The sequence below is a fragment of the Salvia hispanica genome, chromosome 1 (genome assembly GCF_023119035.1).
Source record: "Salvia hispanica cultivar TCC Black 2014 chromosome 1, UniMelb_Shisp_WGS_1.0, whole genome shotgun sequence".
Taxonomy (NCBI): domain Eukaryota; kingdom Viridiplantae; phylum Streptophyta; class Magnoliopsida; order Lamiales; family Lamiaceae; genus Salvia; species Salvia hispanica.
This window is the reverse complement of record NC_062965.1, coordinates 24969484-24983424: the sequence shown is the minus strand read 5'-3', so window position 1 is coordinate 24983424 and position 13941 is coordinate 24969484. Positions and strand designations below refer to the sequence as shown.

Genomic DNA, 13941 nt, shown 5'->3' with positions numbered 1-13941 from the left:
AAAACAGAAAACAACTTGAAAAGTAAAAACAGTCATGCAACATCAAAACCAGCAAATTTCGAAAACACAGAATGTAACAACTCAAATCTCAACATTCGGGAAAGCAAGTCGGGGGATGTGGCTTCGCTGGGGTGTCCAATTCTTGCACTGTTACCAGCGACGCGATTTTGGCCGGCCGTATGTCACGATCGCTGTAAAATATTCAATCACGTAAAACTCATCCGTACAAAATATGTAGAAATATACTGCCTCCGTCCCCCAAAATTTGCTACACTTTGACCCGGCACGGGTTTTAAGAAATGTAATGAAAAGTGAGTTGAAAAAGTTAGTGGGATGTGGGTTTTACTTTTAAAGTATTAGTTTTATAATAAAATGTGAGTAGGAATGAGTTGGTGGAATATGGGGTCCACTACCAAAAATGGTAAAAGTGAAGTATATCAAATTTTCAGGGACGGACCGAAATAGTAAACTGTATCTAATTTTCAGGGACAGAGGTAGTAGTAATTAAGAGTCAGTTTGTCTTCTGCATACCATGCTTCGGCATTGGCGGAGGGCGGGACACCAGCGTGTTGTATGAATCCGGGATGTAGTTGAGGATGCCATCTTTCTGAGTGGCCATGTTGGAGCCCATTGGGACTGTGGCCGCCTCGTTGGCCATGGACGAGGTGAAGAGGAAGAAGAGGAAGAGGAATGGGGGTGAAAGCATTTGCTTGGGTGGCATTTTGACTAGGAGATATGAGAGTGGGATGGAAGAGAAGGTTGAATGCGGATTTTATAAAAAAAATTGGGCAATATTATATCTAATCTTTTGAAGGGGTTGTCAATAATGATAATATTAAAAATTGGGCAAGATTTTAATATAATGTATAATATGGGTTTGATGACGAGAAAGGGGTGTGATCAAAAAGAGAGTGGTAGCAATGCATTTTAGAGAAATCAATAGATAGGGAAAAGGATCAGTTTTGGACTCACACTTTCGGAGAGTGCTTTTTCTCTCTCGAAAAATTAATTGTACAAATAGTACTAGTGAATGAAATGTTAATTGTGATGGCTCAATTGTCAAATAATCATCTCCATATAGTTAATTACAATTACTGCTTTTGTAGATTGATGACTATGAAATCATCGTCATAAATCATCTGCCTGGTTGGCATGGAACGAGATGAGGAGGAGGAAGAAGAAGAGGTAAAAAAGAAGAAGGAAACCATTCGTATGAGTATCTGATTGGGTAGAATCAATAGGAGTGGAGGTGATTCGGTCACATAGTTTTTGGCCTTTTGGCTTTTTTAGCGCTCCAACTTTGGGAGATGTTTAGGTTGAGTCGAGAATGACTTAATCGTAGCTTCATTTTCTTCTTCATTCTGTCATTTTCTTTTTCCACACTTTTTGGCCCACATTGTATAACGTCACAACTTTGAAATATGAAAATAAATGAATACATAAAAACTTTGATATGTGTAAGTTGGGAATATGACTTTTTAATTGTAGTTTTACTATTACTCTTTTGAGTTTTGTCATTTTCTCTTTTTGCATCATTGAGCATTCATTTTAAGGGATGAATGGAACTTTAGGCATAAAATCTGAAACTCGATAGATTACAAAATATTATAGTGTTGGGTATGGCTTCACAAGTCACATCATTGAGAGAGCACTTTCTTTTTAAATTTTATTTCTAAATATACAATTCAATCTAAACAATTGACTGATGAAATGCTAATTAAAATTTCCATTGAAGAAATGAGCTACCAATACCAAGGTGTGTTAAGAAAATGAACTTAATTATGGATTTAGGAGTCAGATTCTTGAAATATGAATTACTCGTACTTAATATAGATTTTGTTTATGCTACTTATTTCTTATTTTGCTCTTTGTTTCTTTAGGAATATGAGACTTGATTCTTTCCTTTTTAGCGTATGCTACTTATTCTTCCCCTTTAGCCTATGCATCAATTTTTAAATTCCAAATATAAAACGCTTAATTATCTAACGTGACACCACTACTCGCCCCAAATTGCTACGCTACTTTTGTTTACACTTTTTATCCATCCACGAAAAATATTATTTTTTATTTTAGTTCCAAAATCTTACGAGTTGATATAGGGCTTTGTTTCTGCGCTTTCTTTTTCGAATTTTTTCCCACTAAACGACAACTTTCTCCGAATTTAAGGTTTTAGATTCGGGATTTGATGTTTACTTATAAGTTAAATTTGGATCGGAAGTTATATTTCTTTTTGTATTCCCCTGGTCTGTTTACTTATAAGTTAAATTTGGATCGGAAGTTATATTTCTTTTTGTATTCCCCTGGTCTTTTGGCATTGCTTGGCTTCTGTTTTGATTATTCTAATCGTGTATTTTATTTATGGGTAAATGAATTTAAATTTAAATACTCCCTCCGTCTCACTTTAGGAGTCTCGGTTGAGTTCGGCACGGGTATTAAGAAATGTAAAGAAAAGTTGTGAAAAAATATAGTGGAATGTGGGTCCTACCTTTTTATATTAGTTTTATCATAAAATGTGAGTGGAAAAAGGTTAGTGGAATGTGGGGCCTATTACCAATTATGGAATATTCCAATCGGGACTCCTAAAGTGGGACGGAGGGAGTATTATTTATGGGTAAATGAATTTAAATTTAAACATCATGACACCAAAAATTCAAACTTGAGACATATGGCTAGGGACAGAATTATCAACGGCCAAGTCACCGCTCCAACGGGGGCTTGGCCGGTCCCAGAACCGCCCCACTCATGGTCGCCCTCCGGCCTGGCACCCCAGCGCCCCGACACCAAATCCAAAATTATTATTGGGGAAGAAAATGAATGAAAATGGACTTCAATTCATGTGGGAGTATTAATTTTCTACTGGCCTTAACTTATTATATTTATGGGTCTGTTTTTATTGAACCTTAAGATAAAATAAGCCCTTGTTCAAACAATTAAACACAAACAATTAAAACCACCATGCAATTCAACCAAGCAGACGATCATAAATTATTTTTCACAATTTTGATCCCTTCGTTTAATTTACTTTTTTTTTCTTCCCATCTTATTTTATTTTTAAATCGTGAGTTGGACACTTGTTTTAATTCTTAAAAGATTATAAAGTTTGCACACACTATAATTTCAATCTCCTTACCTTTAATTTAAATTTTCATAGATAAAATATTTTAAGTACGAACATTTATACTACTACATCTGTCCACCAAAATTTGTCCTATTTCACTTAAACCATTTTTAGTAGTGGACCTCATTTTCCACTAACTCATTCTTACTCACATTTTATTATAAAACTAATATATAAAAATAGGACCCACCATCCACTAACTTTTTTAACTCACTTTTCATTACATTTCTTAAAATCTGTGCGAGTCAAAGTGGGACAAATTTTGGTGGACAGAGGTAGTACTAGTTTGCACTCAATCTCCATCGATCTCGTCAATTTCATAGGTTTTGCAATTTGAATCATTTCGTAGTTATTTTAAAACACCTACAATCAAATTAAAACATATATAAATAAATACATATCTTAACTTAACTTAAATTTTTATTCAATATTTCATTTGTAGATATACTCCCGTTTATTAGTTTTTACTACATGATCACTTATTTTTGGATTTCAAATAAAATATTAGCTCTTCTAAATTTATTGCATATCTTCTAAAATATTTTCCAATTAGTTGTGCAATGATCTTTATGTAGAATACTCAATTTAGGTGCAGTATTAACATTGAAAATGGTTGTCTGATGTAAATTGTTGTTTCAACAGATGCTGGTGCACTGCTAACTTTTGGTTGGGGTCTTGGGGATTATATGCAGTGACGGAACCACACAGGGCCACGCCTTATACGGCCATCCTCCGACCGGTCTCGTCTCCGCCCCTGCACTTCAATCATCCAGTTCCAGCGAGTCCCGCTCAGCGCCGCTCTTCTCTGAAATTGAATTAGGGGAGAAGACGAAGACCTGGGCTTCTTAATTTGGGACAATTATTTTATCTTTGGGCTGCTTTTTATTTTGGCCTTTAGGGAAGTACTAAATTAACTAAGTTGCTTTGACATAATAAGCCCAAACTAATAATCACGATTCATGCTGGAGATTTGCGTAATTCTAGTATAAGAGTTTTGATGAGTGTAAATGTTGATTATTTGATAAAATTTACAAAATTTAACAAATCAAATAAAATATCTAATTTGCAGCAATAGTGCAGTACGTGATTGTGTGTTTCATGTTTATAAATTTTGTTTGCCTCAACTCAATGCCTCTTAATTTAATTGGTACTTGGATTTGGATGATTTGATAGTTTGGTAAAATTAGAATTAGTATAAAATTATCCGAATGACTGTCTCTTTCATATCTAACTTAAAATTTATATCAGTGATATAGTTACTTATAAAGTTGAGTTCTTCAACATTGAAGATTTAGAAAATCTAGCAAAGATTTGATTTCTACCACCAGAGATTAAGTTTTCCTCTTGTCAAGAGAGTATTTTCTTTAATGAAACTTATTAAGACGTAGTATTTGTGAATAAGAAAGGGAGATAAATGGATGAATGATATCTTAGTTGTATACATTGAGAGAGAAATTTTTCAAAAAATTTAGAAACGAGACTATTCTTCAGCGATTTCAAGATATGATGACTCTTCGAAAACAATTATCATCTAGTGTATTGTAAAAGTTGTACATATATTATATGTAAAATTAAATATTTTAATACAGTAGTATTTTTTTTTAAAAATATCAGCCCGGCATATTTAATTTCCTTGTTCCCGTCACTGATTATATGGGCAGGTGAGACTTGAGAGTATTTGTTATTTATGCCTGCTCTTTAGTGTCGGATTTCAACGTTAATATATATTAGCGCTGTTGTTGCTTGAAGTAAAGGTTAAGGAAGACCATTCCTTAGAACAGAGCTTACGCTGTTGTGCTACTTGATAGTCATTTTCTGCATTAGTATAGTATTCAGCATAAAAATTAGATTGGTTTGGTTTATGGTAAACTAATTGGTTTGATTCACTTTGTTAGTGAACAAATATGGGCAGGTACCATCATTTACATACTTATTTTGTCCATTAACCTCCAAACTATTGAATTCTTGATACTAAGTGTTTTGGTTGAGGCAGCTTGGTTTGGGTGACGTGATTGATCGGAATACTCCCTCTCAATTAGCGATGGATGGACATGTGGTGAGAAACGTGGCATGCGGATGCGGGTGGTGGCACACCCTTCTCCTTGCTGAGCCACTTAGTTCATGTCCCTCCCAGCCGAGACGGGTACAATTTTGATGTGGAAATGAATATGAACAGAGGACTGAAGATAGGTGGATGATAATATGCTATGTAATATGAGAAAATTGGAGATGGAATAAGGATAGCATTGTCCACTAATGTGAATGATCTAACACCGGACACATTTCAAGACATACAATTACACAAGACAAGTCACATCATTACATTAATTGAGAAATTAATCACCATTGTATATACTTACCTAATTTCTCTATAGTCTAATGTATTCTACCAAATTCTCTACTGTTATGTATTCTTCTCAATCACTCTTTATTTTCTCTTTCTTGGATTTTATATGATTGTTATAGTTATGTTTTTACAGAGTTCAATAAAAATATTCACAGACACTATATAGTTCTGTTGAGATCTATATATTTAATAGAGAGACTGGGATGAGAAAAGTACATGTATAAAATAGTCCGAGAAATGAGCAATTCATATTTTATAAATATAATTAATTGATTGTGTTAAGAGTAGAGAAAAAGGGTACATATATAGTGTAGTCATTAAAGTGTAGTCGTTAATATGAAGGTAATATATTGTGAGATACTGTTTATAAATAAAAATGGACTATTTTGTATACCGAATTAGCAAAAAATGAACAGAAGAAATAAATAGTACTAGTAAATTATTATTGAGTGGTGCTATAGTTATCTTAAAAGATCATAATCAATGGGAGAATAAATTTTGACTTCTTTCATAATTTTTGCAATAAATAAATAAATAATGGGACTCAAACTTTACTACTTTTCACGTGCTGTACTTTCATTCAAAACATTCCAAAATAGTTCACACAAAGGAGCAAGTCATACAGACAAAACTTAATTATAACTATTTAAAAAAATCATATACGCAGTACTAATAAAGATTCTTATTTGTGTACTGAAATTGAGCGAATGTGGAGTTTAATTTCTGACACTAATGATCGAATTTTAAAATCGGATTTTATATAGTATTTGCATGGAGTATATATATATGCTAACTGTGATTTTTAAACACCGCAAGAGAGCTACTTTATATGATAAATTTTCAACCATAAAACTTAAACTCAGGCTAATGATCCAGAGAGAGAGAGAGAGAGAGATTTTGGAACTGGAAGGATATAAAAATATTTTTATGTTATTAAAAATAATAATATGCTATGTGTTTGTATCATTTACTTTTTTTCCATTTCAAAACTTGTAAGAAATACTAACATAATTAGATAAAAAATTTTGATAAATATCGGTAAAGGATTTAACATAGTCAATTCTATATTTCATTGATATATGACTTTGTACATTAGACATTATTATATAGGCTTAGGAAAAACTATACAAGGAAAACCTAATTATCATTAATTACATGATTCAAATCTCCTATGATTGGTATAATATAATCTTGTGTATCTTCCTCCGGATATAGCGAGATACTCCGTGATCTTCTTCCAACACTCCCCCTCAAGTTAAGTAACGGGGTTTCCGATACTCAACTTGCATAATACCTCTCGAAAGGATTTTGAGTTCACGGCCTTTGTCAGGATGTCTGCTAGCTGATCTTCAGACTTGACATATGGCATCTCAACAATCTTTGCTTCAATGTTATCCTTTATGAAGTGTCTATCCACTTCCACATGCTTGGTTCGATCATGTTGAACCGGATTCTCTGAAATACTGATGGCTGCCTTATTATCACAATACAATCTGCACGTTTGGGATGAAAACAACTCCAACTCCTTCATAAGCCTGCGCAACCATAGTAACTCGGTCAACCCACTCTTAATCCCACGAAACTCCGCTTCCGCACTAGATAGTGCCACTACTTTCTGCTTCTTACTCCTCCATGTCACGAGATTTCCTCCTACAAAGGTGAAGTACCCTGCAGTTGACTTCCTATCATTTGGGTTTCCGGCCCAATCAGCATCGGTAAATCCATGTATCTGTAAGTGCCCATGTTTTTCAAACAGAAGCCCATGTTCGGCTGTCCCCTTTAAATACCGAACAATCCGCAGAACTGCCTCCCAATGTTCTTCTTGGGGTGCGTGCATGAACTGGCTTACCACCCCCACGGCATAGGCAATATCTGGTCTCGTATGCGATAGATAAATCAATTTCCCAACCAAACGTTGGTATTTCGCTCTATCAGCCTGCTTCGCCTCTTTCCTTATCTGCAGTCCGTGGTTTTGAATTATTGGGGTATCTGCTGGTTTACAGTCCACCATCCCAACTTCAGCCAACAAATCCAGTACATACTTCCTCTGATTTATGAAGATTCCCTTCTTCGACCTTAGCACCTCTATTCCCAAAAAATACTTCAGTAACCCCAAATCTTTCATCTCAAATTCACTGAACAAGTTTTTCCTTAGCGCTGCCATTTCTTCTTCGTCATCCCCGGTGATAATCATGTCATCCACGTATATGATCAAACACGTGATTTTTCCTTCTCGTTTCTTGATAAACAGCGTGTGGTCAGAATTGCTCTGCTTGTACCCATACTTTTTCATCACCTCCGTGAACCTCCCAAACCATGCTCTCGGAGACTGTTTCAGCCCGTATAAAGTCTTCTGTAGCTTACATACTTCTCCACTTTGAAATTCATCCGTGAACCCAGGTGGGGGCTCCATGAAAACTGGTTTTGGTAATTCTCCATGTAGGAATGCATTAGTCACATCGAACTGATGAAGTGGCCAATCCTTGTTAGCAGCAATCGAGAATAGCACTCTTACAGTGTTAATCTTTGCCACAGGTGAGAAAGTCTCAGCGTAATCCACACCATAAGTTTGAGTATATCCCTTTGCCACAAGTCTGGCTTTATATCTCTCTATCGTGCCATCTGGCCTCCTTTTTATCGTGAACACCCATCTACACCCGACAGCCCTTACTCCTTCTGGTAACTTGCCTTTGACCCAAGTATCGTTCCTCATTAGTGCCTTCATTTCAGTGGACATTGCCTCTCTCCAGTGTTTATGTTTCATTGCTTCCTCCGTCGATTGAGGAATCTCTTCTTCCTCGTATAAGGCAGCTTCAAATGCTCTTGCCATTTTTGTAAGGTTTCCTTGCACAAAATTCGCCACTCCGTATCGGCTCTTCTTCCCAATCCTTTCGGGAGAATATCTTTTTGGCGGGACCCCTCTTGTACTCCGATAAGGAAGAACATATCCTCCAGTGTCGCTGTCAATTGTGTTGTCTTCTTCTAGTGGTTCTGCACTTATCGGGTCAGTAGAAACCGTAATGGGACTTGGTTCAGTAATTACCTCGGATATCGTTGGAGAAGGATCAAGGGATTGCGGATGAGATGACTCTATTGGCGAGACCTGCTCGGCGGCAGTGACAACTGACTCTGTTGGATCCTCAATCGAAGAGTTTGGAAGTGGCACAACCCAACTAAGATAGTCTGTGGAATTACCGGGATCACTCTCCCCCTGACTACGAAGGTGGGTGTGGTAAAAGAATTCGGTTTCTAGGAAATTACAGTTCATGGTGGTGGTAATTTTACGGGTATTGGGGTCAAAACATCGGTAGCCCTTCTGGTTTATCCCGTACCCAACGAAGACACATTTGGTAGCACATGGGGATAATTTGGTTCTTTCGTGTTTTGGGACATGAACATAAACCGTGCAGCCAAAAACTTTGGGTTGAAGGTTCAGGTGTTGAGGGATTGTGGATAGTTTGGACAGGATATCGAGAGGAGTTTTTTTGTTAAGGATTTTTGTGGGTAGGCGATTTATGAGGTAGACAGATGTGGCTATAGCTTCTGGCCAGAAATGTGTTGGGACTTTGGATTCAATCATTAGGGCTCGGGTTATTTCTAGGATTGTCCTATTTTTCCGTTCCGCTACCCCATTTTGTTCGGGTGTATAAGCACAAGAAGTCTGGTGAACCATTCCCTTTTCTTGAAAAAATTGTGTCATAGAGCTATTAACAAATTCCCTCCCATTATCAGATCGAAGGGTTTTGATGGTGGTATGAAATTGAGTTTGAACCATTTTAAAAAATAAGACAAACTTATCAATAACTTCAGACTTATGTTTCATAAAATAAATCCAAGTCATTCTAGTGCAATCATCAACAAATATCACAAAGTATCGAAAGTTTCCCCCACCAACAATAGGAGCGGGACCCCACACATCAGAATGTACCAAGGAAAAAATAGTATTCATACGAGTGTTCGAGAGTTTAAAAGATTGTCTGTGGCTTTTGGCCAAAACACAAGTCTCACATGCAAAATCAGTAGGAATAGAAAGGTTTGGAAAAAGAAGTTTAAAATAACCAGGAGAAGGGTGTCCTAGTCTTCGGTGCCACAGCCAAATTTCTTGTTTCGTGGACCCGTGAGCCAGCATCGCACTGCCAGTTTGAGCTATCTCGTCCACGTAGTAGAGTCCATGCTTCTCAGTGCCACGCCCAAGAATCCTCCTCGTCCGAATATCCTGTAAAATGCAAAAATCAGGATGCATTAGAAGAGTGCAATTCAACTCCTTCGTCACATGACTTATAGACATCAATCGCTGAGACAAAGTCGGAACATATAAGCAATTTCTGAGTTTGAGAGTAGGAGAGATTTCAATAGTGCCAGAACCCTCAACAGTAATCAATTCCCCACTCGCAGTCTTAATATATGTTTTTGTAATTCCACTCATGTCACTGAAATCACTCTTATCCGGGGTCATAGTATCAGTCGCCCCACAATCAAAAATCCACCCCTTTGTTGTTTCAACCCCTTTACTCACAAGAAATGCAACGGATAATTTTTCTAACGGAGCAAATGGATTTTTTGACACATAATTGCATAGGCTGGGGTGTATTTCACGTTTTCTCACTATATTGGGGTGTATATCAAGATTCTGGATAGTCAGGGGGTCAATATATGAATTCATATAATATGAGGGTTCCTTTTTAAAATCATGGGGTTTAATCTCTAAATTCACACAATCTGGGGTTAAAAAGCATAATTTAGAAAAAGGGATAGGGTTTGGTTTAAAACCAAACCCGATACCTCCTGCCGCCGCCATCTCCGCCCGTTCGGCGAAATTCCCGACTCCCCGGATGTTGCCGCCGCCGGTTGGAGCTTCTCCAGTCACCGTCGACCTTTGATTGGTCGTTCCCCCATGATTTCCGGTCTGACCTCGGGGCTGCCCCTCCTCCGTCACGCCGACCGCCATCTTTGCCTGGGGTTGAGTGGCTCTAGTTTTCTGCCTTTCTTCCCACCACTCTGGGTACCCCAATCGCTTGAAGCATGTCTCATAGGTGTGCTTCGGTCTCTGGCAGTGAGTGCACCAGAGATTTGATTTGTCTGGCCGGTTCCCTGGTCGGCCGGTAGCTCCGGGGCGTTGAAGTCGATCCCGATGTGGCGGACGGTTGCTCTGAGCAGCAAGCCCATGTCCAATATCCCCAAATGATGACTCGGTATTCACACCGTCGGCATCTACAACGGGTGGAGACGACGCCGGTGGCATGATACGACGTCGAGCCGCCTCCGTCTTCACCCATCCGTAGGCTGCCTCGACTGATGGGGTCGGTTCCTCCTTCAAGATGTCCCTCCGAATTGAATCGTACTCCTGATTCAATCCAGTCAGAAATTTAATCAATCGTTTCTCGTTCGAGTATGTTCGAAACTGATCGATTCCTTTATCACAGCAACTAATTGGTTGCTTCTGGCTTCTGTCGATGCTGATCCATAGCCCGTGGATCCTCCGGTAATAAGTTTCCAGATCAAGGTTGCCCTGTTTAATGTTTATTGCTTTATCCTCCAGATCGTAGATATGGTACTTGTCTGCCCTGTTCTCAAATGTTACAGCGAGGCTGTCCCAAAGTGCTTTCGATGTTAGATGGTGGGCGAAATCAGCGACAATGTCATTCTCGATGTTGTCTACAATCCAAGAAAATACCACCAAGTCGTCTTCTTCCCAATCATCGTATCCTTTGCTTCCTGGTTCTGGGGGGTTGTTCCTGATGTGCGAATAAGCACCTCGCCCTCCGATCTTGACTTTTATAAGTCTTGACCACAGTGGGTAATTCTTTCCGTTTAGCTTGAACGCCACAGTGACGTTCTTGCTGTTCTTCAATCTTGTTGAATTTTCTGGATCGGCCTTGTTGTCTTCTGTATCTGACATGTTTCTGATATGTAGGTTCTGGTTTTCTGATTTGGTTATGGGCTAAAAAAGGGTCGAGAAAAGGTATAATCAAAAAAGGTCGAGAAAGGTATAATTTGGCTATGATGAAGATTTTCTGAGCCAAGAATCGTTCCTGCTCATGATACCATGATAAATATCGGTAAAGGGAATTCTATATTTCATTGATATATGACTTTGTACATTAGACATTATTATATAGGCTTAGGAAAAACTATACAAGGAAAACCTAATTATCATTAATTACATGATTCAAATCTCCTATGATTGGTATAATATAATCTTGTGTATCTTCCTCCGGATATAGCGAGATACTCCGTGATCTTCTTCCAACAGTTAAATTTATTTTTATGTTAATTGTTATGCAAAAGTCATTATCAATAATAATAGGAGTAATAATTTGAAAAAAATTTATTTTCAAATAAAATTGGTAAACATACTAAAGTTTTTTTTTCCTACGTCCGCCCCTTAAGTTAAGTTATAACTACCTTGATTTCGCGGAGGCAGTGTTGGTGACCTGTGGGACACCAACGTGTTGTCTGTATTGGAGATGTGGTTGCGGGTGCCAACTATCGCGGGGATGGAGACAGCGTTGCCTTCGGCGATTGGGGTGTCGTAAATTTTGAGATCACTCACTCCGGTCGCCTCGTCCCTGAGAGACGAGACGAGGAGGAAGAAGATGAGGAAGCTGGAGGGTGGAGGCATTATTAAGATGGTTTTGGGATGATGAATTGGTTCTATTATGAAAGTGGTGCACCATGCTTTATAGATTTTGTTAGGAGGGTAAATAGAAATTTTGTTAAAATGAGAGGGGTGAATACGGGCACATACACAAATAAATAATCATGTTATTGTACTTCATCCATCTTTTAAAAATATAAATTATTTTTCACGTTCATATATATTCCTGTGGCTTTTGCTTTGGGATTCGTAAATTATTAATGACATTTGCATTGCTCAGTGGAAATAAAAGTGGTAATCTAACATTAGAATGGTTTTCAGCTGTGATATGGTTTAAATAGTGTATTTTTCTATGTTATCCTCATGATCATGTCATGTGTAACAATGCATGAAGAGATAAGTAACCATTTTTTCTAGGGAATACTCCCTTCATCATCTACTTTAATTTGCATGAGTTTAAACAAAGGTAAAAGAGGGTGAATAAATAAAATTAATAAATTTTAGTTCTATTTTTATTTACTCTCTATCCGTTCTCTATTAATTGAGTCATTTCTTTTATTTTAAAAAAATTAATACAATTAAGTCAAATCTATTTTTGGCAATAAGTAATATTCTCACATATTTTATTCTTTCTTTATACTTTATTTTCCCTCCTAATTTTCTCTCCCTACGCATAACCCATTTAAACATCTCTTTTTCAGTCTACGCACTTAAAAAATAATCGACTTAACTAACAAGAATCAAGGAAAGCAATAAAATACATGAGTCAAGTGTCTTAGACACAAGACGAACCAAAGGGTATAAATGTACTTCTAAATTATCCTATTTTTTTGGAATATTAACACTTATATAATTATTAATTACTCCATTTGTCTGTTAAAAATAGACTATATTTGCCATTTTGGGTTGTCCCTTAAAAATAGATCAATTCTATTGAAGGACATTTTCTCTCTAACGAGGTGAGTCTCATTCTCTACTAACAATACTTCAATCACTTTTTTTCTATCTTTCTTACTTTATCAATTATGCATTAAAACTCGCGCCGTTTCAAATATTGTCTAATTTTAAGGGAGGGAGTATTTGGTAGTATTAAATTAATTACGCACTCACAAGTTTAATTTATAATTTCACTTATTATTCACTATTCTTATTCATATTCATATTACATCCAATTTACTAACAATTCATTGTTAAATATTATCTTCGCCTCCTAAAATATAATGGATGATATTTGATTACATGGAATGATTGGAAAAAAAAGACTAAAATATAATGGATGATAAATTGATAATTGATTACATGTAATGATTGAAAAAAAAAAGAAAAATCGTTGTAGCGTTTCTTTCAGGTGTCTACTCAACGTAGGCGCGACACTGTCTAGTATTATTAATTTTTTTTGGACACACTACTAGTTGAAGAGTTAGTGCAACGAAGTCTTACTAAAATTACAACAATACTAACAAAGAAATAAAATATTACTATTTTAATGATTGACATTAAAAAAATATTGATATATTTTATTCGTTTCTAAAAATAATCACTTTTATCATTTTAGTCCATCTTCCAAATTTGGTCCACTCTCACTTTTTGGGTAAATTTTTATTTTTAATGAGATAAGTCTTATTCCTCATTAATAATAATTTAATCACTTTTTTAATTATTTTTTTTTTTACCAATTTATCATTAAACTTACGTCATTTCCAAACTCTTGAGCATAAGGAATAACATTTAACTGTGGATAACTGCCCTTTGTTGACAATCACTTGTATGGACCTAAATTTACACTCCCTTTTACTGTTGTTTTAATTATAGTTTAATACTATATGCGCGAGAAAGAGATGCTTTTATTTCATTTAGGACATAAAATAATGTATTACT

The 13941-nt window shown here is 36.5% G+C and overlaps 1 long non-coding RNA gene across 1 annotated transcript; it reads left to right on the top strand.

Moving 5' to 3' along the window:
- Positions 1–10412: 10412 nt before the first annotated feature.
- LOC125202760 lies at positions 10413–11601 on the top strand. The gene is made up of 3 exons (XR_007173186.1): positions 10413–10854; positions 11005–11262; positions 11380–11601. It is a non-coding gene; the product is annotated as an uncharacterized LOC125202760 (long non-coding RNA).
- Positions 11602–13941: the final 2340 nt, after the last annotated feature.